Here is a 22,019-nt window from a genome sequence, read left to right as displayed (position 1 = left end):
GCAATTAATAGGAAGTGATAAAGAAGGAAAGGTTCACATATAAATATATCATCTCTGACACCATCTATGATTGTGAACACTCACTAAACTCTTGCATGCCTAGAAGTAGATGTTGGACAAGGAAGACAACATAATGAATTGTGTTTGCTTGGTTCCGAACAATGTTATATGATTAGAGATCCCTGAGCATGTGACGATTGCTTCCACCTCATATTAGCCAAAACTCCCGCACCAAGTAGAGATACTACTTGTGCATCCATAAACCTTCAACCCAGTTTTGCCATGAGAGTCCACCATACCTACCTATGGATTGAATAAGATCCCTCAAGTAAGTTGTCATTGGTGCAAGCAATAAAAATTCCTCCCTAATATGTATGATCTATTAGTGTGTGGAAAATAAGCTTTGTACGAACCTATGATGAGGAAGACATAAAAGCGATAGACTGCATAATAAAGTTCTTTATCACAAGAGGCAATATAAAGTGACGTTCCTCCGCACTAAGAGGACACACATCCAAACCTCAAAAGCGCATGACAACCTCTGCTTCCCTCTGCGAAGGGCCTATCTTGTACCTTTACTTTTTTCCCTTGAAAGATTCATGGTGATCTTCACCAATTCCTTATTTCGCCTTTGTCTTGGCTAACATCATATGCTAGGGAAAGATCTATATTCATATGTCAACTTGGAGGTAAGTATTCATGAATTATTATTGTTGACATTACCCTTGAGGTAAGCAGTTGGGAGGCAAAACTATAAGCCCCTATCTTTCTCTGTGTCCAGCTGAAACTTTGATCTCATGAGTACCACGTGAGTTGTAGCAATTTTAGAGAACGAAAGGATGATTGAGTATGTGGATTTGCTTTACAAGCTCTTATTTGACTTTTTCTGATGTTGTGATAAATTGCAATTGCTTGAATGACTAAAGGCTATCGGTTGTTACTTCTCGGTAAGGTTCTTGATCCATGCTTTACTTTGTGAAGGAATTGTCACTTTAGCATGAGCCATTATATGTTGGTATTGCTGTTCTGATTATGATCATGATGCATGCATGTTCATATCTTGTTTTGTCGACACCTCTCTCCCTAAACATGTGGACACATTTATTGAGCTAGGCTTTCGCTTGAGGACAAGCGAGGTCTAAGCTTGGGGGAGTTGATACGCCCATTTTGCATCATGTTTTCATGTTGATATTTATCGCTTTTTGGGCTGTTATTTCACTTCACGGTACAATACTTATGCCTTTTCTCTCTTATTTTGCAAGGTTTACATGAAGAGGGAGAATTCCGGCAGCTGGAATTCTGGCCTGAAAGTGGAGCAAGTTTGAGATACCTATTCTGCGCAACTCCAAACGCCGTAAAAATCAACGATGATTTTTTTCTGGATTTATAAAAAATACTGGGTCGAAGAAGTGCCATATGAGCGCAACCAGGTGGCCACAAGCCTGGTAGGCGCGGCCACCCCCCTGGCCGCACCTAGGGGGCTTGTGGGATCCCTGCTGGCCCACTGTCCCCCCTCTTCTGATATATGAAGGGCTTCGTCCGGAAACAAAAATCAAGAGGAGGCTTTTTCGTGGATTCGCCGCCGCCACGAGGCAGAACTTGAGCAGAACCAATGTAGAGCTCCGGCAGGACGATCCTGCGGGGAAACATCCCTCCCGGAGGGGGAAATCGTCGACATCGCCATCACCAACACTCCTCTCATCGGAGGGGACTCATCACCATCAACATCTTCATCAGCACCATCTCATCTCCAAACCCTAGTTCATCACTTGTAACCAATCTCCATCTCGCGACTCCGATTGGTACTTGTAAGGTTGCTAGTAGTGTTAATTACTCTTTGTAGTTGATGCTAGTTGGATTATTTGGTGGAAGAGTTTATGTTGAGATCCTTGATTCTACTCATTACCTCTCTGGTCATGAATATGATTATGCTTTGTGAGTGGTTACTTTTGTTCCTGAGGACATGGGATAAGTCATGCTAATAGTAGTCATGTGAATTTGGTATTCGTTGGGTAATTTGATGTGTTGTATGTTGTTTTTCCTCTAGTGGTGTTATGTGAACGTCGACTACATAACACTTCACCGTTATTTGGGCGTAGATGAAGGCATTGGGAAGTAGTAAGTAGATGATGGGTTGCTAGAGTGACACAAGCTTAAACCCTAGTTTATGCGTTGCTTCGTAAGGGGCTGATTTGGATCCACTAGTTTAATGCCATGGTTAGACTTTGTAGTTTCGGATGCTTGCGAGAGGGGTTAATCATAAGTGGGATGCTTGTCCAAGTAAGGGCAGTACCCAAGCGCCGGTCCACCCACATATCAAACTATCAAAGTAACAAAGGCGAATCATATGAACATGATGAAAACTAGCATGATAGAAATTCCCGTGTGTCCTCGGGAGCATTTTTTCTCCTATAAGACTTTGTCCAGGCTTGTCCCTTGCTACAAAAGGGATTGGGCCACTTTGCTGCACCGTTGCAACTTTTGTTACTTGTTGCTTGCTACGAATCATCTCACCACACAACTACTTGTTACCGATAATTTCAGTGCTTGCAGATTTTACCTTGCTGAAAACCACTTGTCAGATCCTTCTGCTCCTCGTTCGGTTCGACACTCTTACTTATCGAAAGGACTGCGATTGATCCCCTATACTTGTGGGTCATCAAGGAGTCACATAACGATGACCTTGCTAAGTTAAAGAAAGATCTTGATCATGCTCTTGTTCTTACTCGTGTGCTTCAATCCGAAAAGGTTGCACTTGGCCTTGACCATGTTAGACTCAAGGAAGGGCTTGCAACACTTGACAAGGCTCACAAGGCCTTGAAGAGTGCTCATGTCTCTTTGAATGAGCCTCATGCTCAACTCCAAGTAAAACTCACTAAGTAAATAGCCACTTGCTCTCCATTTGTTTTAATTGATAATGTCCATGCGACTAACCCCTGTTGTGAGCATGCACATCTTGTGGAGGAGAACACCAAATTAAGGGAGCAGCTTGAGACAGAGCTTGAGACAGACCAAGGTGAAAAGAATCTTAATGACCTTTTGAGCAATCAAAAGGAAGTGGTTGCAAAGGAAGGAGTTGGGTTTGCACCCAAGTCCATGAAGAACGAGAAGAGACCTAAGCAACCTCCCCAGCTTATGGAAACCTTTGTTAAAACCGGGGAGGGTACTCATGAGAAGAAAAAAGGACCAATCTAAGGGTGGCAATGCCAAGAAGGCCAAAAAAAACCTTCCCAACACAGCAGGCGACTTTGACCCCTCTTATGTTTTATGTCGTGTCCGTGATGGGAATGTTTTTGCTAAATTTGTTGGTTCTCCTAATGAGTACATTGAATGGTTTATTTGGGTTCCTAAGAACCTTATTAATAACCTGAAAGAACGCATTAAAGAATGGGTACCTAAATCCAAGCATTGATCTTATGTAGGAGTTTGCTTCTGGTGGGGTGTCATTGTTGCTTGATAGTGGAGCAACAAATCATATGACCAGAAACAAGGACTTGGCAGTGGACGTTCATCCCGACCCATCCATTCCCACCCAAGTCTCCTTTGGTGGCGATGCGGTTTCAAAGGTATTGGGTCTCCGCAAGGTGGTAATTTCTCCGGAACTTATCATTGAAAAGGTTATGCTTGTTTAGAACCTTGCATACAATTTAATTTTCGTCCATCAACTTGCACTTATGGGCTTTAGTACCTTCTTTGGCATTGACTGTGTGGCCCTTCATGTAGCAAGATTCTTAAAGTAGCCTTTGTTGGACATGTCGAGAATGGTCTCTGTGTGATTAACTTTTCGGAGAGACCCACTAAGACCGTGACTTGCCTAATGGCTAAAGTTGATGTGGGGTGGCTTTGGCATCGCCGACTAGCCCATGTCATTATGAGATCTTTGCAAAGTCTCCTCAAAGAGGGTCACGTTCTTTGACTAACAAATGTCAGTTTCACCAGAGATCGTGCTTGTAGTGCGTGTATTGAAGGAAAGATTCATGAGACAGCTCACCGCCCCACGACAACCATCTATTGAGAAAGGACCTTGGACCTCCTCCACATGGATCTCTTTGGTCTTCCATCCTATGATAGTCATGGGGGAAGAAAGTATTGCTTGGTGATTGTGGATGATTACTCAAGATATACTTGGGTATACATTTTCAAGAGAAAAAGTGAGACTCAACAAACCGTCATAGACTTTGCTAATAAAGCTCAGTGACAACATAATGCAAAGATATTGATGATTACAAGTGACAGTGGCACCAATTTCAAGATTTACACCTTAAATGAATTTCTGAGTGATGAAGGGATCAAGCATCAATACTCTGCACCTTACACTCCTCAAAAAAATGATGTGGAGGAAAGGAAGAATCGGACGTTGATGGATGTGGCAAGAACCATGATGGCAAAGTTTAATCTCCGTATAACTTTTGGGCCGAAGCCATCAACACCGCATGTCATGCATCCAATCAAATCTACCTTCGCAAAGGCTTGAACAAGACTCCATATGAAATTCTTACCGGCAACAAGCCCAACCTCAAGTACTTCTGGGTGTTTGGCTGTAAGTGTTTCACTCTTAACAAAGGTGCTCGACTGTCTAAATTTGAAACTACAACTCAAGAGGGCATATTTGTTGGTTATGCTACAAACTCTCGCGCTTACCGTGTCCTCAACAAGTCCTCGGGACTCATTGAGGAGACATTTAACTTCGATTTTGATGAGAATAATGGCTCCCAAGTGGAGCAAAGTGGTCTATGTGATGTAGGTTATGAAATTCCTTCCCATGCCATAAGAAGAATGGGTGTGGGACACTTCCTGCCCGTTGAGGAGCCCCTTGTTTCTGAAGGATATGGACAATGTTCCACTCATGTGGAACCATCACCGACGCAAGACCCACATGCTTTCGAAGAACAAGCTGAAGGCCGTCAACCCTGTGATCTTGATCAAGGAGAAGATCAACCTCAGGATGATCCTGCACCCATTGTTTTAAATAGCGGATAGCGGGGTTGCTGCAGATTTCGGTCGGCATAGCAGATTGCGGATTGCGTGCGCTATTGCGGCTGCTATGTCCGCATAGCTGATTTAACATAAATGTTAAAAAAATTAAATTGTTGTATATACTTTTATACAACTGATAAAAAAATACTTAAATTGTGCAATATCATTTGTATGAGCTAGGGTTCACTAAGGTGCGAGCATAAAATATCTCTCCAGTGTAAAAATTTGTTGGATATAGTATAAATACTAAAGAGATGCATCCATCCCCACGCTCTAATAATTTTGGATTAAATAACTCCTCCGGCAGGCCGTACCGCATCGTATCAAATTAAACAACTTGTTGTCCATCACGTGTAGCAGTAGTTTTTGTAGTCCCACAAAAAACAGCAGCTTGTATTGTTCGAGAGAGGTTATCCACATCCGAAAAAGAGACAAAGAGTCTGTTCATAGTGCAGCATGTAGCAGGCTAGCATCTACAGCCGAACCAATGAGAGGAGGGAGCATACATGAGCTTTATACTTGACTGCATGTGACGCACGCAGTCGCTAGCGCTGGAGCTCCGACAAACATACTTTATTAAGTTATACAGTGCAACGCCTGCATCCCAAACCAAATATATGGCCCGCAATAGCACTCTACGGATGCAATAGCAGGCGCATCATGCCAAATCCGCTATATACAAATGCAACGCAAAATGTATAGTGCTAGACGAGCGCTACCGCAATAGCGGGTGCAATAGCGGATGTAGCGCACACTATTTAAAACCATGCGTGCAGCTAACACTAGTGGGAACGGGGCCGGGGCTTTAGTCCTGATTCATCAACCGGAACTAAAGGGGCGGGACTAAAGGCCTAACCTTTAGTCCCGGCCCTGTTACAAGCCGGGACTAAAGGTGCTCCACGTGGGCGCCTCGTAGCACCCCAGGGGTAGGACCTTTAGTCTCGGTTCGTCACACGGGCCGGGACTAAAGAGTTTTAGATTTTGCTTATTTTGGGTTTTTTTTTGAATGAAATTATTTTTGGGTTTTAGGGTTTTAGGGTTTAGGTGTTCGGTAGATTAACGTGATGCCTCGTTTGATGTTCGGGAATTACTTTTTATATAATTTAAATAAAAATAATTATGCATATATATATATAAGATTAACTTATCTTACAAGCGAGCATATATATACAATTATATGGAGATCTGAATTATCGGGACTAGAGCCCGTCTATTGGATTACATGGACGAACATCAGTAATGGCCCCTAGCTACACTAAATCGTCATTTGTCATCTATAGCTTCCGTCCTCAGAAAGGTCACAAGCTCCTCTGCAACAGCAATCGCGCGTTGCTCTCGTAGGACCTTCGTCCTCATGGCCGTGTACTATATAAGAAGAGGAGATGAATATGAATATCAATCATGATAACAAAGAATGACGGGTAAAAACAGAGGTGTGAATGTTCATTGCTTACGTCGAATCTGTGATCCTTGTGCTCAGAGTTAAACGTGCGAATGGTCTCGCAAACATAGTATCCGCATAGATGCGTCCCCCGTGGCTGCTGGTCGCACTTTACGAGAATAGAATATATATAATCAAAATAATAATCTAGCATCATAAATGTATTGAAAATATAAGTATATCATACTACTACTTACCTGAGCCGCTCTAAAGGTCAGCTTCTCAGGAAAGTTACCGGGAGTCACGCACTTGAACCGCTTCCAGACCCTGCCCGACAAGGATAATGATTTGCTAAGTTTTTCATTAATTGATATATCAGAAAATCATCGAAAGAGACCGACAGAGCGCAAGAATGATTGAAATTACCCTTGGACCATGTCCTGCAGGCTTTGGAATTGTTCCAAGGGTCTCGATAATGGGTCGAAGGCATCAACTCTTCCCTTATCAATTTGAATGTCCAACAGAATCCAATGAAAGTTGCACATGTATATATATATATATATGTGTGTGTGTGTGTGTGTGTGTCAATAACTTATCAATTACACTTATAAGTGAATGGACACAACAGAGTAAAGACCCTCACCTGAAGTTGTATGGAAACAGTATGTGGTCACAGAAATTTTGATCTATTAGAAACCTTAGAAGGTTTTCCTCCGTCTCCTTGGGTTTATCAGTTAGCGTCACTATATGTATTTTATCTGGGTCAATAAACCCAATATTTAGGATGTTCTTACTTTTACAATCCAGAATCTTCATTCTGCATAATAGAGTACAAGTTATATATAGACAATGAATTGAAATAACTAAACAAGTTATATGTAGACAACGAATTGAAAAACTTACAGACAATAGCAACTCATAAGCGATTTGTCGAGGGCGTCGCCATTGTACGTACATCTGGAAGAGTTCATCGAAGTCGATATGGATTTCTTCGGGGCGGCCGTAGTACTCCCGTGGGACACTCACCACGATCATCGTTCTCCCATTCTTTGATTCACTTAAGTACCATGTATGCAAGTAACGCATATTTGTTGAGAGATCATCTTTGCTGACCAAAGGCTCTCCCATGACAAACTGTGGCTTAGGGGCTACCACAGCCTTGGGTAACCTGTCGTCTTGGGAAGCCAGAACATCTTCAACCGAGACACCCCATTCAGCCGCCCACTTCTTTGCTATTTCAAAATCTTGCCCCTGCACCGGAGGGGGAACATTCTCGGTTAACACCTTGAGGGGTGGGATCGACTGTTTGGCCTATTGTCCAAGCTGAGGAACGTCTGATTTTTTCTTGCTTGTAGTTGAACTTGATTTGCTCCCACTTGCACTTGCACGTGATCTGCTCTTTTTCACTTCCTTCTGCAATGTGCGTGTATAGTCATCAGGCTTATGGTGTAAGTCATACTATGATGGAAGGGTCGTGAAGTATTTTGCATATGCTATTTGCTTTTCGGTGTATTCCGGGCGGGGCTCGGGTTCCTTCTTTTTCATCTGCGCATCATGATGTTCCTTTGCTATCCTGGCGTTTTCCTCGGGGGTACGATCATAACGTCTGATAGGAAGATTAGCATGAGGTACCTTTGGGAGGGGCGACCGTTTGCGCTTTGGGGGGCTCCGTCGCTTAGAAATCATCGGCGGAGCGTTCTTCGTGGCACGCTCCCGCTTAGTATCCGGAGCGGGCGGCGGCGGAGACGGACGACCCAAGTCCAGCGGCAGTGATCGAGATGGACTCGTGTTGTGCTGGCTGACGTCATGTGGAGGGCTTGGAGGTAATGGAGGTGTAGGTGAGCTGCAACGACTCGGAGGCGGTGTTGTCCTTGGGGCCGAGCCTGGAAGCTTGATGTAGTTCTTGTCCCATAGGATGACTCCACCCAGTACTTCTCCGAGTGTCCTCTCATATTCGGGTCCAGCTATGTCGAGCTCCATATCATGAAACCCCGTCATGATTTCATCCACCCCGACTTTAGCAAAGCCAGCTGGAATCTCACGGCCATGCCAGCGTGCATTAGGGCCAGAAGGTAAAGCTTGTCCGACGGCCACCTTCATGGATATGTTCTTGAATTTCTGATGGAGTTCACATGATGTTGACTCCTTGATTCCATCCACGGGGTAGCCGGGACGGCCCTCTATCATTCTTCGTGCATCGTCGGGCGGGGCCTCAGATTCAGCCACGCTCCTTTTCCGCTTAGATGGGGCACCGATAATATCAACTGCAAGTCTTCCTCGCGCGCTACTCCTCTAAGCTCATCAATCTGCTTCTGTTGCTCGTTAATCCTGGCAAGCAACTGGTTGAACTTGTCATTCTCCTCATCCTGCTGTCGCTTCTTTGCTCTCCCTCGGCTTCTGTAAGTGTCTTGGTCTCTAGCAAACCCAAGCCACCACGCGTAAGAAGGACCGAAGCCTCGCGTTCGTCCTCCATGTTCGTCATTGCCGAGGACCAGTGTGAGCAAATCTTTCTCTCTATCTGCAGTGAACTTTCTTTTTCCCTGCTTAATTTCGTAGCTTTGCTCGATGTGGAGGCCTAAGAGGGAGAAACATTCGTCAAATGAATGTATATGTATACAATATAGAGCTATCTCCAATAATTTTTCACATATTACAAGTGATTGTCGAACTTCATATGTATACCTCGCCAGACTTTATTATTTCTTCACCGGCTTCTCCACCGGCTTCTCCATCAGTGGAACTATCACCTTCTCCGTCATTGGACCTATCTCCTGCCCCATCGACTTCATCTTCGTGTCGGTCGACCTCCATTACATATCCGGAGGGGTTTAACGTCGGGGCCGTCTTTGATTATATCTTTGAGAAGTTCTTCCTCTTCAAGGTTCCTGATATGTGGATCCATAGTTCTGCAAAAAACGGATTCTCTTAACCTTTGTACCAAAAAAGAATTATTCTATCAGGAACTCCGTTCCAAAACTACTTTAGTCCCGGGTCATGGCTCCACCCAGGACTCCTAGATTTCTGCATGGTATTCAAAGTAGGAGTACTTTTCCAATTTGAGCATTCAATAAGCAAAACCAAATCGTAAAATAAAGTAGTATTCAAATTAGCATGCATTCAATTATAAGCAAATACATCATCTCTTTTGTCCGTACATCGTCGAATATTATCACTAATACTCCTCGAATACTATCATACATATAGAATCACTGATACATCTAGAACCGTAGCGCCCGACGGGTATCGGCGCGGGCGGTGGACACCCAAAGAGAAGGAACCATCACAGGATCATAGCTCCAGTGAGATCCCCGAAGAACCTGCCAGGTATGCTCGAACCTGCCCTCCAACACAACCATGCCCTCCAATTAGATTGTGTTCCCTTCAACTAATCAAAATTGTTTCACTACAACTATTTGAATCGAACCAACTATGATTCCAATGGAACATATTAAACACCAGTTGATTCTAATACGATTTTTCAGATTATGGAACACTATTCCAATCAGATTGTGTTCCCCTTCAACTAATCAAAATTGTTTCACTACAACTATTTGAAGGGAACCAACTATGATTGAAACAAATAAACTTACAATGTCATTACCTTGGATCAAAGAAAGCCTCAAAACTTACCTCGCCCATTGGAAGATCAAGACATGGTGTGCGAAGCATAGTTGGATGACGGCAACACCGCGTTGATCGGCCGTGTACTCCAGATCAAGCCCCAAGAACTTCTCATGATCCATTGCGGCGTCAAGCCATCGTTCCTTCAACTCTTCAAGAAAATACGACATCTCCCTGCTCTCGTTCCTGTACACGACATCGAGCTTGGTCTTGCCATGTGCGAGAACCTCTCCAAAGCGAGTTGGCATGGTGGAAGAAGAGAAGGGAAGAAGAGAGGAGAAGAACAGAGCGAGAGCGAGAGAGAAGAAGAAACAGAGAAATGGCGACTCTGCTTTGGTTCGTGCTTTTCATCGCCCGAAACGATGCGGGATGCAAACCGTTTGGGCCTTTAGTCCCGGGTTGAGCCACCAACCGGGACTAAAAAGGTATACCAACGGTTGCCACCACTACGGCAGGCCACGTGTTAGGCCTTTAGTCTCGGGTTGAGCCACCAACCGGGACTAAAGGGGGATACGAACGGTTGCCACCACCATTGCCCACCGCGTAGCCCTTTAGTCTCGGTTGGGGACACGAACCGAGACTAAAGGCTCCTTACGGGCCGGGACTAAAGCCTCGAGCGAGGCATTGAGAATTGGGGCGACGTGGCCGGGCCTTTAGTACCGGCCCAGAGGCAGGCGGGGACTAAAGGGTCCCAGCCAAAGGCCCGTTTTCCACTAGTGTAATGATGTTCTTGATCAAGCTCATCCCTGTGAGGATGCTCAAGATCAAGAGCAAGAACAAGATCAATACCAAGTTCAAGATCAAGACAAGCACAAGAACAAAATCAAGCTCAATATCAAGGGCAAACTCGCAAAGGCAGTAAAAGACTCAAAAAAGGTCCTCAGCTTACCCCCTGAGGAGCTATAAGAGAGGCGTGCGACCAAGAATGCCGAAAAGCTCATAAAGAATTCTCATATACTCGAGAATGTCTATGGCAGTTTACAGAGATTGGTAACCACTCATCGTCAATTAACAAACTTTAGTGCCCGTCATGCGTTTGTTTCTTGCATTGAACCCCTAAAGGTACAAGAGGTTCTCGAAGACATGGATCGGGTTGAAGCCATGCATGAAGAACTCAACAACTTCAAGCGCAATAAGGTGTGGCAATTGGTGTCAAGACCAAAGGCGAACCACAATGTCATTGGGACAAAGTGGATCTTTATGAACAAGCAAGATGTGAACGGTGTCATGACTCATAACAAGGCAAGATTGGTAGCACAAGGCTACACCCAAGTCGAGGGCATCGACTATGGTGAAACCTTTGCTCCTGTTGCTCGCCTTGAATCTATTCGCATGGTGCTTGCGTTTTCTTCTCATCATAACTTCAGATTGTACCAAATGGATTTGAAGAGTGCATTTCTTAATGGTCCTCTTAAGGAGTTGGTGTATGTCAAGCAACCCCCGGGGTTCGAGGATCCCAAGTTTCCTAATCATGTTTATGTTCTAAATAAGGCACTCCATAGCCTTAAACAAGCCCCATGTCCGTGGTATGAGCACCTTACCGAGATGTTACATTACCATGGATTTGAAGTTGGGAAAATCAACCCCACTCTTTTTACTAAGAAGGTCAAGGGGAGTTTGTTCATATGCCAACTGTATGTTGATGATATTATCTTTGGTTCCTCTAACAAAGCTTTTAATGAAGAATTTGCCTCACTCATGACTAAAGAGTTTGATATGTCTATGATGGGAGAGTTGAAGTTTTTTCTTGGATTCAAAGTCAAGCAACGATGTCAGGGAACCTTCATGAATCAAGAAAATATACTCAAGACATGCTCAAAAGGTTCAAGATGGATGATCTCCAACCAGCCAAGGCCAACACTCCCAAGCCTCTCAATTGACATCTTGACCTCGATCCCAATGGTAAAGCTGTGGATCTAAAGGTATATCACTCTATGATCGGCTCCCCGCTTTATCTTTGTGCATCTAGACCAGATATTATGTTGAGTGTGGAAATTTGTGCATGATTTCAATCCATACCTATGGAAAGCAACTATGTGGCGGACAAGCGAACCTTTTGATATTTGGCTCATTCCCCAAACTTTAGCTTATGGTATCCCAAAGGTGCTTCATTTGATCTCATTGGATATTCAGATTCAGATTGAATGGGAGATCGTCTGGAGAGGAAGTCAACTTCCGGAGGTTGCCAATTCCTTGGTCGCTCTATGGTAAGTTGGTCTTCCAAGAAACAAAATTGTGTTTCTCTCTTGTCCACCGAGGCCGAATGTGTAGCTGATGCAAGTTGTTGTGCTCAGTTGCTTTGGATGAGGCAAAATTTAAAGGATTACGGTGTCACTTGTGACAAAGTGCCTCTTTATTGTGATAATATTAGTGCTATCTCTATCTCCAACAACCCGGTTCGATATTGCAAGACGAAGCACATCAGTATTCGTCACCACTTCATCTGGGAGCATATCAAGCATGGGGAGATTGACCTCATTTACCTCAATACTAATGAACAGCTTGCAGATGTCTTCACAAAGCCTTTGAATGAAGCGAGATTTCGCGAGTTAAGGCATGAGCTAATTATCATTGGTTTGAGAAATGTTGATTGAAACTAGGCACACGCCACCACTCTCACCATTTTATCTTGTTTAGGTGTAGGCATGGATTTAGGGGGAGTGGTATTCTACCAATGAACTCTCCCTCCCCCTATTATGCATAAAACGATCCCGTCGTTCACATTAGTCATCATCGATGACACTTGTGCTTCAACGACGAGTTATGGTCATGGGCTCAAGGTTAAAATCTTCGCGGTGCCATGCCTACTAACTCAAACACAGGTGGCTTTGGCCACCACCCCCTCCTTATGGCACTTGTCTCATGGGAACATCCCACTTTTGTTTGTATCACTCCAAGTTGTCCTCTCTCTACTTATTTTTTTAATTTGGAGTGAACTCATCCCCATGACATGTCTTTATATCTTTTACATCATGATGGTTTGAATTTTTCATATTTTTGAGCATTTTTGGGTCATCTTGAGCGGTACTACCGTTGCCCGGGCGGTACTACTGATGATAAGAGGTAGTACCACCCGTCAAAGTGGTACTATCCCTGGGTGGTACTACTAGCCGGGAGCGGTACTACCTCTTAGACTCCTTCGGGGGTTATGGGGCCGGGAAGGGGTAGTTTTCTCTCCCCATACCCATTCATCCCCACTCCTCCTCGTGGGTGTTTCTCTCCACTCGACCCCAAGGCTCGGGTGCCCGCCCTCGATCTCCATTTTCGGCCACCCCTTCGCGATTTCAATTGGTGGAATTGTTCTCCACACCCTCCACTTGCCATGGATACGGGCATTGTACCCGTTCTTCTCCTTATTTGGTATCTTTTTCAGATCTAGGTCTTGGACAATATGAGATGTATCTATGTCTTTTTCTCTCTGATTTGCAGCATGTGAGTGGTGTGGATGATGGCTAGAGTTTAGATATGATGATCTTTTAGTAATTTTGTGGTCAAGGCATCCCCGGTAGTACCGGATCTGACCTGTGTTGATTTTCACCCCACCGTCCCTTCCCTAAGCGGTACTACCGCTCATAAGAGGTAGTACCGCCCCTTGCAGCGGTACTACCGCTCTGGGCTGGCCTTTACACAATTTTTCTCCTTGTTTATCATCTCTTTCTCGACCATCTTGGTGTCTTGCTATCTTGTACTCAGTATTCTTCTCTCGTGCTTTCATATGGTTCTGTTTTTTATCTCAGAAGTGGCATCAATGGTCCTCAGGAGCGTAGAACAAATCCCAGCCGTGGCAGCATGAAGAGGTACAATTCATCTGAGGCTAATAGCTCAAGCCAACCATAGGAGGATGCTCCTACCGAGAAGGTCAGTCAGTGTGCATCAAAGTCCAAGGGGAAGCGCCCTGCTGTTAGGCCCTTGAAGTCCCAATCCATGGCTTCTCTCAAGGCTAAGGAATTTTGGTTGTCCCGCAAGATCGATCCCTATGTGGAACCTCAGGAGCCTTCAATGCGCAACCGTCCCTTGTGGAACCGCAAGCAACTCTCCATATACAATGACATTCTGAATCCAAGGGAGAACATGTATGTTCCTCATGTCAAGTCTATTGATGTTGAATATATGCAGCACAATGAAAGGTCTTTCAGGACTGCTCTCTCTCTCTCTCTCTCTCTCTCTCTCTTTCTGTGTGTGTGACAAGCTGGGCATTCTTGACATTATGCATTTCAACAAAGACTTTGTTGATGAGCTTATTGATTTGTTCTTTGCCACGGTTCACCTGGGAACTGATGAGGCCAGGACTCTATCATGGATGACCAATGACAGGTTGCTTTGTGCTCCCGTTAAGTCCTTTATGAATCTTCTTAACATTGAGGAAAAGGGCCTTGAGACCCCTTTGGGCTACCGTCCACGCCATGAGTATGCTGCTACTCACAAGCAAGCCATGTACAAGTACATCACTCACAAGATCTCCTCTACTACAGGCAAGTCAACTTGGGTGCTGGAACCATTCTTAAATATCATGTACCGCATCTTTCGCCACACCTTGTTCCCTCGTGTTGGCAATCTGTATCAGGTCCACTCTTACCATGTTGATATGCTTCTCTTCTACGAGTTTCATAAATTCAAGGTTCACGTGAAGCCTCGGGATATTTCTCATGTTATGTGGTATGAGCTCCGTTCTACGGTGTTTGAGCGTAAGTGCCGCATATATGGCCCCTTTATGATGCTTCTAATTGAGAAGACTTGGGAAGAAACATTTCCTAGTGAGTTGTTTGAAGCTGGGGACCTGGCATCCCACAAGGTTGTGCAGCTTAGGCAGAAGGACAAGTGGACTTCTCACACTGCCCCTGAACAAGATGTGCCTGAAGACATGGATGAGGATTTTGCTGATGAAGTGGTTGATGAGGATTTTGTGGCTATCGAGGACACTGCTTCCCCTGTTGAGCCCCCCACTGGAGAACCTTCTTGGGCTAAGAAGATCAAGGAGAAGATGAAGAAGCTCTTTTGTATGTAGTCCAAGGGTTACTACTGGGCTCACGCGGCTGAAAAGGCGGCGATCAGTCATCACATGGCTCTTCGAAGGCACATTGGATTAACGATTGAGAGGGGTTCTGAGGACAGGCTCACTGATGAGGACACCTGGATTGCTTGTCACTGCCCCATGGGATTCCGATGCGGGAGTTGCCTCCCTCTCCTGCTCCTCCTCGCACCTTTTACCACAGCCCTGAGTTTGGTGAATATTGATGTGTCAGCATTACCTCACGTCCTGGATCCTTACTACTTTTCTCTGCCCTTTTTGGCGTCTTTCTATCAAAGTGGGAGAGTGTTGGGATTTGCGAGTCACGAGAGTTCTTTCGTGGCTCATATTTTCACTCGTGATCTATTTTACCGTTTGCTTTGCTTAAAAGACTATGTTGTGTGGTGTGGAACTTATCTTGGTTTGCATTTTAAAGTGTGTGAGACTCCTGTGAGACTATGTCATATGGTGTGAGACATATGCTATCTTAGTTTTATCATATGTCTTTAATTCCCTGAGATGCTTATATTGTGCCCTAATGATCATGCTCAATTCACTTCTTGCACTTATATTACTCTCAGTTGTTTGTTTTATGAAAGTAGTATCTGTCTATAAAATATAGGGGGGTGTTGATCCTAGTGTGTGCACTTTGCATTCCAAAAGCATACTAAAATAGTGTGCACACTTAGGGGGAGCCTCTCTATATTTTGTAGACTGTGGGGTTGCATTCTATCTCATTTCTATCCTCTATGCAAATCCCGTGTTGTCATCAATCCACCAAAAAGGGGGAGATTGTAAGGCCATATTAATACCCCAGTAGTTTTGGTGATTGATGACAATACATTTGCGGAATAATCGTGTGCGATAAGCCTTTCAAGTACTTCCTCAGTTTGCACAAAGATGATTCTTGCCCCTCGGTGTTTTGATGTGAAGACGGTTTTCTCTCTCACGCTTTGTTGTCGGTGGACTTGATTCATAGGAAAATTCGTACTATAAAGAGGAGAGCCGCTTTGGAAAAGTCTGGGTGGAATCATCACATACACTTTCCTCTCACCCTCTTTCCTGCTTTGATGGAGCTCTCTTCCCTGCCAAAACCCTGCCCAGAAATTTCCAAGTGGTACTACCTCTTATCACTGGTTGTACTGCCCGAGCCGGCGGTAGTACCGCTCAGAGCGGGAGTGCTCTGCTGGTACCGTTGGCCTGTACTACTGCTTAGAAGTGCAAACAATTTTGTGGTCGGACTTTGCGGTAGTACTCGCTGATAGTACCGCTCGCGGTAGTACTGCTCTTATCATCGATAGTACCACTCCCAAGAGAGGTAGTACCGCTCTGGCTTGTGCAGAGGGGGTGGGTAACAGGCAGATTCCTTCCCTCACTATATAAAGGGGTTCTTCTTCCTTGAGAACCCTACCTTTTGCCCCCAAAGCTCCGTTGTTGCTCCAGGCTCCATTTTAGCCCGATTTCTCTCCCTAGCCAACAAAACTTGTTGATATTCTAGGGTTTGGTTGAGAGGGTCTTGATCTACACTTCCACCAAGATAAATTTGATTCCCCCCACTAATCCCTCGCGGATCTTGTTACTCTTGGGTGTTTGAGCACCCTAGACGGTTGAGATCACCTCTAAGCAATATTCCATTGTGGTGAAGCTTCATGGTCTTGTTGGGAGCCTCCAATTAAGTTGTGGAGGTTGCCCCAACCTTGTTTGTAAAGGTTCGGTCGCCGCCTTCAAGGGCAACACTTAGTGGAATCACGACACCTCGCATTGTGTGAGGGCGTGAGGAGAATACGGTGGCCTTAGTGGCATCTTGGGGAGAATTGTGCCTCCACACCGCTCCAACAGAGACGTAGTTCCCTCAAAGGGAAGGAACTTCAGAAACACATCCTCGTCTTCATCGGTTCCACTTGTGGTTATTTCTTACCTTTATTTGTATTTACTTCTTGCTTATTATAGTTGTTGTTAGCATCATATAGGTTGCTCACTTAGTTGCATATATAGACAACCTATTTGTTGCTAAACCTAATTTGTTTAAAGAAAAGTTTAAATTTTGTTAGTTGCCTATTCACCCCCCCTCTAGTCAACCATATCGATCCTTTCACCAACATTACAACCTTACACACACTTTCACGAATGGATTCGTTATCACTCTAGTATCTCGAGAGTGATATTTACTTCCAATGATAAAGCCTATAACATGAGCTTAGAAGAATTTTCCATTGCATGCAAACTCCCACTTTGGTGTTCACTAGAGAATCCCTCACAAACTGACTGTAATATGTTTCTCGAAAGGCTCCGCGTTGGAGATGGAGGAGTAACACATGCTTTAATTAAAAGCATTCATTTTCCCTCTATGCGCTACTTCGCATTGTTTAATAGAAAATGCATAGTTATGAAAGAAGATTGCAATTCGTTATGTTCCCATGACTTAAGTATTATTCACACTACAATGATTTGTGAGCGACACTATATCCTTGGTGCAACTGTCGCCCGAAGGATGCATCCCAACTCAACAACGGAGATTTATATGGAGGAATTTATGCCTCCCATGTAGCTACACAATTAGGAGTGACACCCTATTTTTCCTAATAGATATTTAGACTTTGAAGCTATGCGTTATCTTGAATTTATTGTAAACTATGATATAAGATATGAGTATAACTTAAATTTTGAAAAGTACATGTCATTGCTTTTTATTTTGCATGCGCCTGCCCTCTTTAGTTTTCAGGATCGCCAGAGTTAATACGTTCTTGAGAACGAAGTATGGAAGTACAATACTACAGTAGAGGTCGCTTGCCTCGCGGAAGAGGCAGCCATGAATGCACCAACAAGTTACCATCTCAACCACTTCGAGACTACTAATGGTGATTACCAAGCTAGGCAAAAGCCTAAGCTTGGGGGAGTACATATTTTTCATCGACATTACATTCACATTCACAGACTTCATACAAATTGTCAGTGTTCATCCTCTTTCCTTGTATATCCATGTTAGCTTTATTTTCCCACTTTCTTATTGTGTGTTTGAAAAACTTTAGAAAATCCAAAAATATTCTCGCCTCTTTTTCGGTTTTTCTTTCCTTTTCAATTAGTTGTAGTCTTAAAATAAAACCCAAAAATATTTACTCTTGCTTGTTGCGAGCTTTCCCGTGTATTTTTTTTCTCGTTCTTGTTTTCCCATAGTTTACCCTTTTTGCTTAAGAAAAACAAAAATTCCAAAAATATTTCAGCTTGTTTCTCTAAACTTATTTTTCCATTTCTCGAGTTATAAATGGAGAAGACCACGATGAAAATGTTGAGTATGTCGCATATGCCCTATTGTCGATCTAATGGAGAGATAGTATTGCCATTTCTTCTCCTTCATTTAAAACTGCCATGCAGATTCCATCTTAGTCCACTGCACTGATAACCCACAAGTATAGGGGATCGCAACAGTTTTCGAGGGTAGAGTATTCAACCCAAACTTAGAGATTCAACACAAGGGGAGCCAGAGAATATCTGAAGGTATTAGCAACTAAGTTGTTAATTTAACCACACCTGGAGATTAATTATCTACATCAAAGTGTTTAGTAGCACAATAATATGATAGTTTTGATGATAGTGGCAGCAACAATAATAACGGTAACAGTGATAGCAGTGATTTTGTATTAGTAACGATAGCAGTAGCAACAGTAGTAAGTTAGCAAGAACACTATAAGGTAAATTCGTAGGCATTGGATTGGTGACTCGTTGGATGATATTCACCCCGAGACAGTTATAACCCAGAGCAATACATCACTAGCTCTAGTTCATAAATATAATGTAGGCATGTATTCCATAAATAGTCATACGTGCTTAAGGAAAGAACTTGCATGACATCTTTTGTCCTACCCTCCTGTTTCAGCGGGGTCCTATTGGAAACTAAGGGATATTAAGGCCTCCTTTTAATAGAGAACCGGAACAAAGCATTAACACACAATGAATACATGAAATCGTCAAACTACGGTCATCACAGGGAGTGGTCCCGACTATTGTCACTCCGGGGTTACCGGATCATAACGCGTAGTAGGTGATTATAACTTGCAAGATCGGATCTAGAACATGGATATAATGGCGATAACATAAACGGTTCAGATCTGAAATCATGGCACCCGTGCACATAGTGAGCATTAAGCATGGCAAAGTCCTAGCAACATCAATCTCAGAACATAGTGGATACTAGGGATCAGGCCCTAACAAAACTAACTCAATTACACGATGAATCTCATCCAACTCCTCACCAACCAGCGAGCCTATGAAGGAATTACTCACTCACTGTGCGGAGCATCATGGAATTGGCGATGGAGATGTGTTGGTAAGATCCCCCTCTCCGGAGCCCCAAACGGACTCCAGATCTGGCCTCCCGATGAAAAACAGGAGACGACGGCGGCTGTGTCTCGTGAAACACGATAATTCTTTCTCTCCCATTTTTTTCTAGAATAATGGTATTTTATAGCATCGGTTTCAGGGTCATAGGGGCCACCGGGTGGGGACAACCCATGGGGGCACGCCTGGGGGCAGGCGCGCCCTGGTGGGTTGTGCCCACCTAGGTGCCCCCCTCAGGTGGCTCTTGGCTCCAGATATTCTCTTCATTGATATAAAAAATCCTCGCAAAGTTTCCTTCCATTCCGAGAACTTTTATTTGTGCAAAAAAACAACACCATGGTAGTTCTGCTGAAAACAGCGTCAGTCGAGGGTTAGTTTCATTCAAATCATGCAAATTAGAGTCCAAAACAAGAGTAAAAGCGTTAGGAAAAGTAGATAAGTTGGAGACGTATCAACTCCCCCAAGCTTAAACCTTTGCTTGTCCTCAAGCAATTCAGTTGATAAACTGAAAGTGAAAAAGAAAAACTTTTACGAACTCTTTTGCTCTTGTTTCATAAATAAGCTTAAACAACACCCAAGTTTTCAACAATGATTATAACTAACCATGTCGAAACTAACTCGTAAAAATTATATTAACTCATATCGATGACATAATCAACTAGAGAGCAATAATAAGATATCTCAAACAGCAACACGTTGTCCAAACAACCATGATACTATATGACAATAGTGGTATCTCTCTAGCCCTTCTGAGACCGCAAAACATAAATGCAGAGCACCCCTAAAGTTCAAGCAGCGACTAAACATTGTAAATCAAGGTCGAAAAGATCCAGTCATGATACATCCAACATTAGCTACACATAATGCATCAGCATGACAGCAGTGCTCTCAAGTTCTGGCACTTATTTTAGAAGGTGATGACACAACATAAAAGTAAATAGATACTCCCTTCGTAGAGGGAAGCAGTGATTTGTAGAGGTCCTAGAGCTCAAGTTTTTAAAAAACAGGTAAGTGAAATTTTAAGACATACACCCTTCTCATTTACTTCACGACCATTAGTTATTAATATCTCCCATGCTAAGCACGCTAGTGGCGGTTCTCAAGCGGAAAGGTAAAGGTTATGACTCCATTGGGAGTTATTGTTTGATTATTTGAGAGATCAATTCTTTTTACAGTTTGGGACTGGACATCCCTATTACTGCCCTTTTTTCGTGCAATGGCGAGTGAATAAACACTCGACCTGAGAATAACCCGCTTAGCATGGACGATACCGGCTACCTCCTGCCGTTCCATGAATGATCCAGGCACACAAAAATGATATTTATTTGAAGTTTTTAGAGATGGGACATGCAAATTTACTTAGGACGGTGGGTAATACTGCATATAGGTAGGTATGGTGGACTCATCTGGAATAACTTGGGTTTAACGTTTTTTATGTACAAGCACAGTTCCCACTTAGTACAGGCGAAGGCTAGCAAATAGGTTGAGAAGCGGCCAGCTAGAGAGCAACAACGGTCATGAACATGCATTATGCATAAGTAACATTGGATACTAGCATGAGTAGATATGAACACCATGAACATAAATATCATAGAGGCTATGTTGGTTTTGATTCAACTACATGCATGAACATGTGCCAAGTCAAGCCACTCAAACATTCACAGGAGGACACCATATCATCATAGTACATCACAATCATTTTAACGCAATGTTGATATCCAAGGTAAGTCATTATTCATTCCTAGATAGTTATGCATGGCATGAGGAACTATAATCTCTAATTGTCATTGCAAACATGTTTGATCATAATAGGTTGAATCATGGATACTAGGTTAAACCTATTTACAAAAACAGAACAAGTCGAGTTCATACCCGTTTCCCTCTGCCACAGCTAATTTATCTAATAGCGTCATTATTGCCTTTGAATTGCACGACCGAACGATTTGAAAATAATAATAGTGCAAGACTGCCATGGACTAAGCTGGAATCTGCAAACATTTTATTCAAGAGGAGAAGACAAGGTAATATGGGCTCTTTATCAGATCAATACTGATGCAAATGAGAGCCACTTAATATTTTCATCGTGGTCTTCTCCTCGGTATGGCTCAAAAAAGAAAAGAAATTCAGAGAAACACACTAAAATATTTTTGGAGTTTTTGTTTTTTCGCAAACGAGCAAATGAAAAGAGAAAAGCAAAAACGAGAAAAACTATTTCCACGGGAAAGCTCCCAACAAGTAAAAAAGAACAAGCAAATCTTTTTGGGTTTCCTTTTTAGTGCTACGCAATTTAAACTAGGAAGAAAAAATCAAAAAGAAGCAAGAAACATATTTTTGTATTTTCTCAAAGTTTTTCAAACACACAAGAATAAAGCAAGAAAATAAATTAAATATGGATGATACAATGAAAAAGTGTGGACACCGACAAGTGGGATGAAATGTGTGAACATGAATGTAATGTCGGTGGGAATACGTACTCCCCCAAGCTTAGGATTTTGGCCTAAGTTGGTAATCACGAGTCGTAGAAGCCATGAGGTCCAATGTTGAAGTGCTTGGGAGGAGGCACCATAGGGTCCCATTGCTGAGGCTCCTCCTGAGCTGCAGCCAGGTTGTTCCAGTAAGAGACAATGTCCTCAGGCTTAATCTGTTTGCATTCAGCTGCAATGAAATCGGTGAGGCCGACATTAGAAGCATATTTTT

Source organism: Hordeum vulgare, chromosome 6H (assembly GCF_904849725.1).
Source record: "Hordeum vulgare subsp. vulgare chromosome 6H, MorexV3_pseudomolecules_assembly, whole genome shotgun sequence".
NCBI classification, from domain to species: Eukaryota; Viridiplantae; Streptophyta; class Magnoliopsida; order Poales; family Poaceae; genus Hordeum; species Hordeum vulgare.
This window is presented reverse-complemented; position numbering follows the sequence as displayed.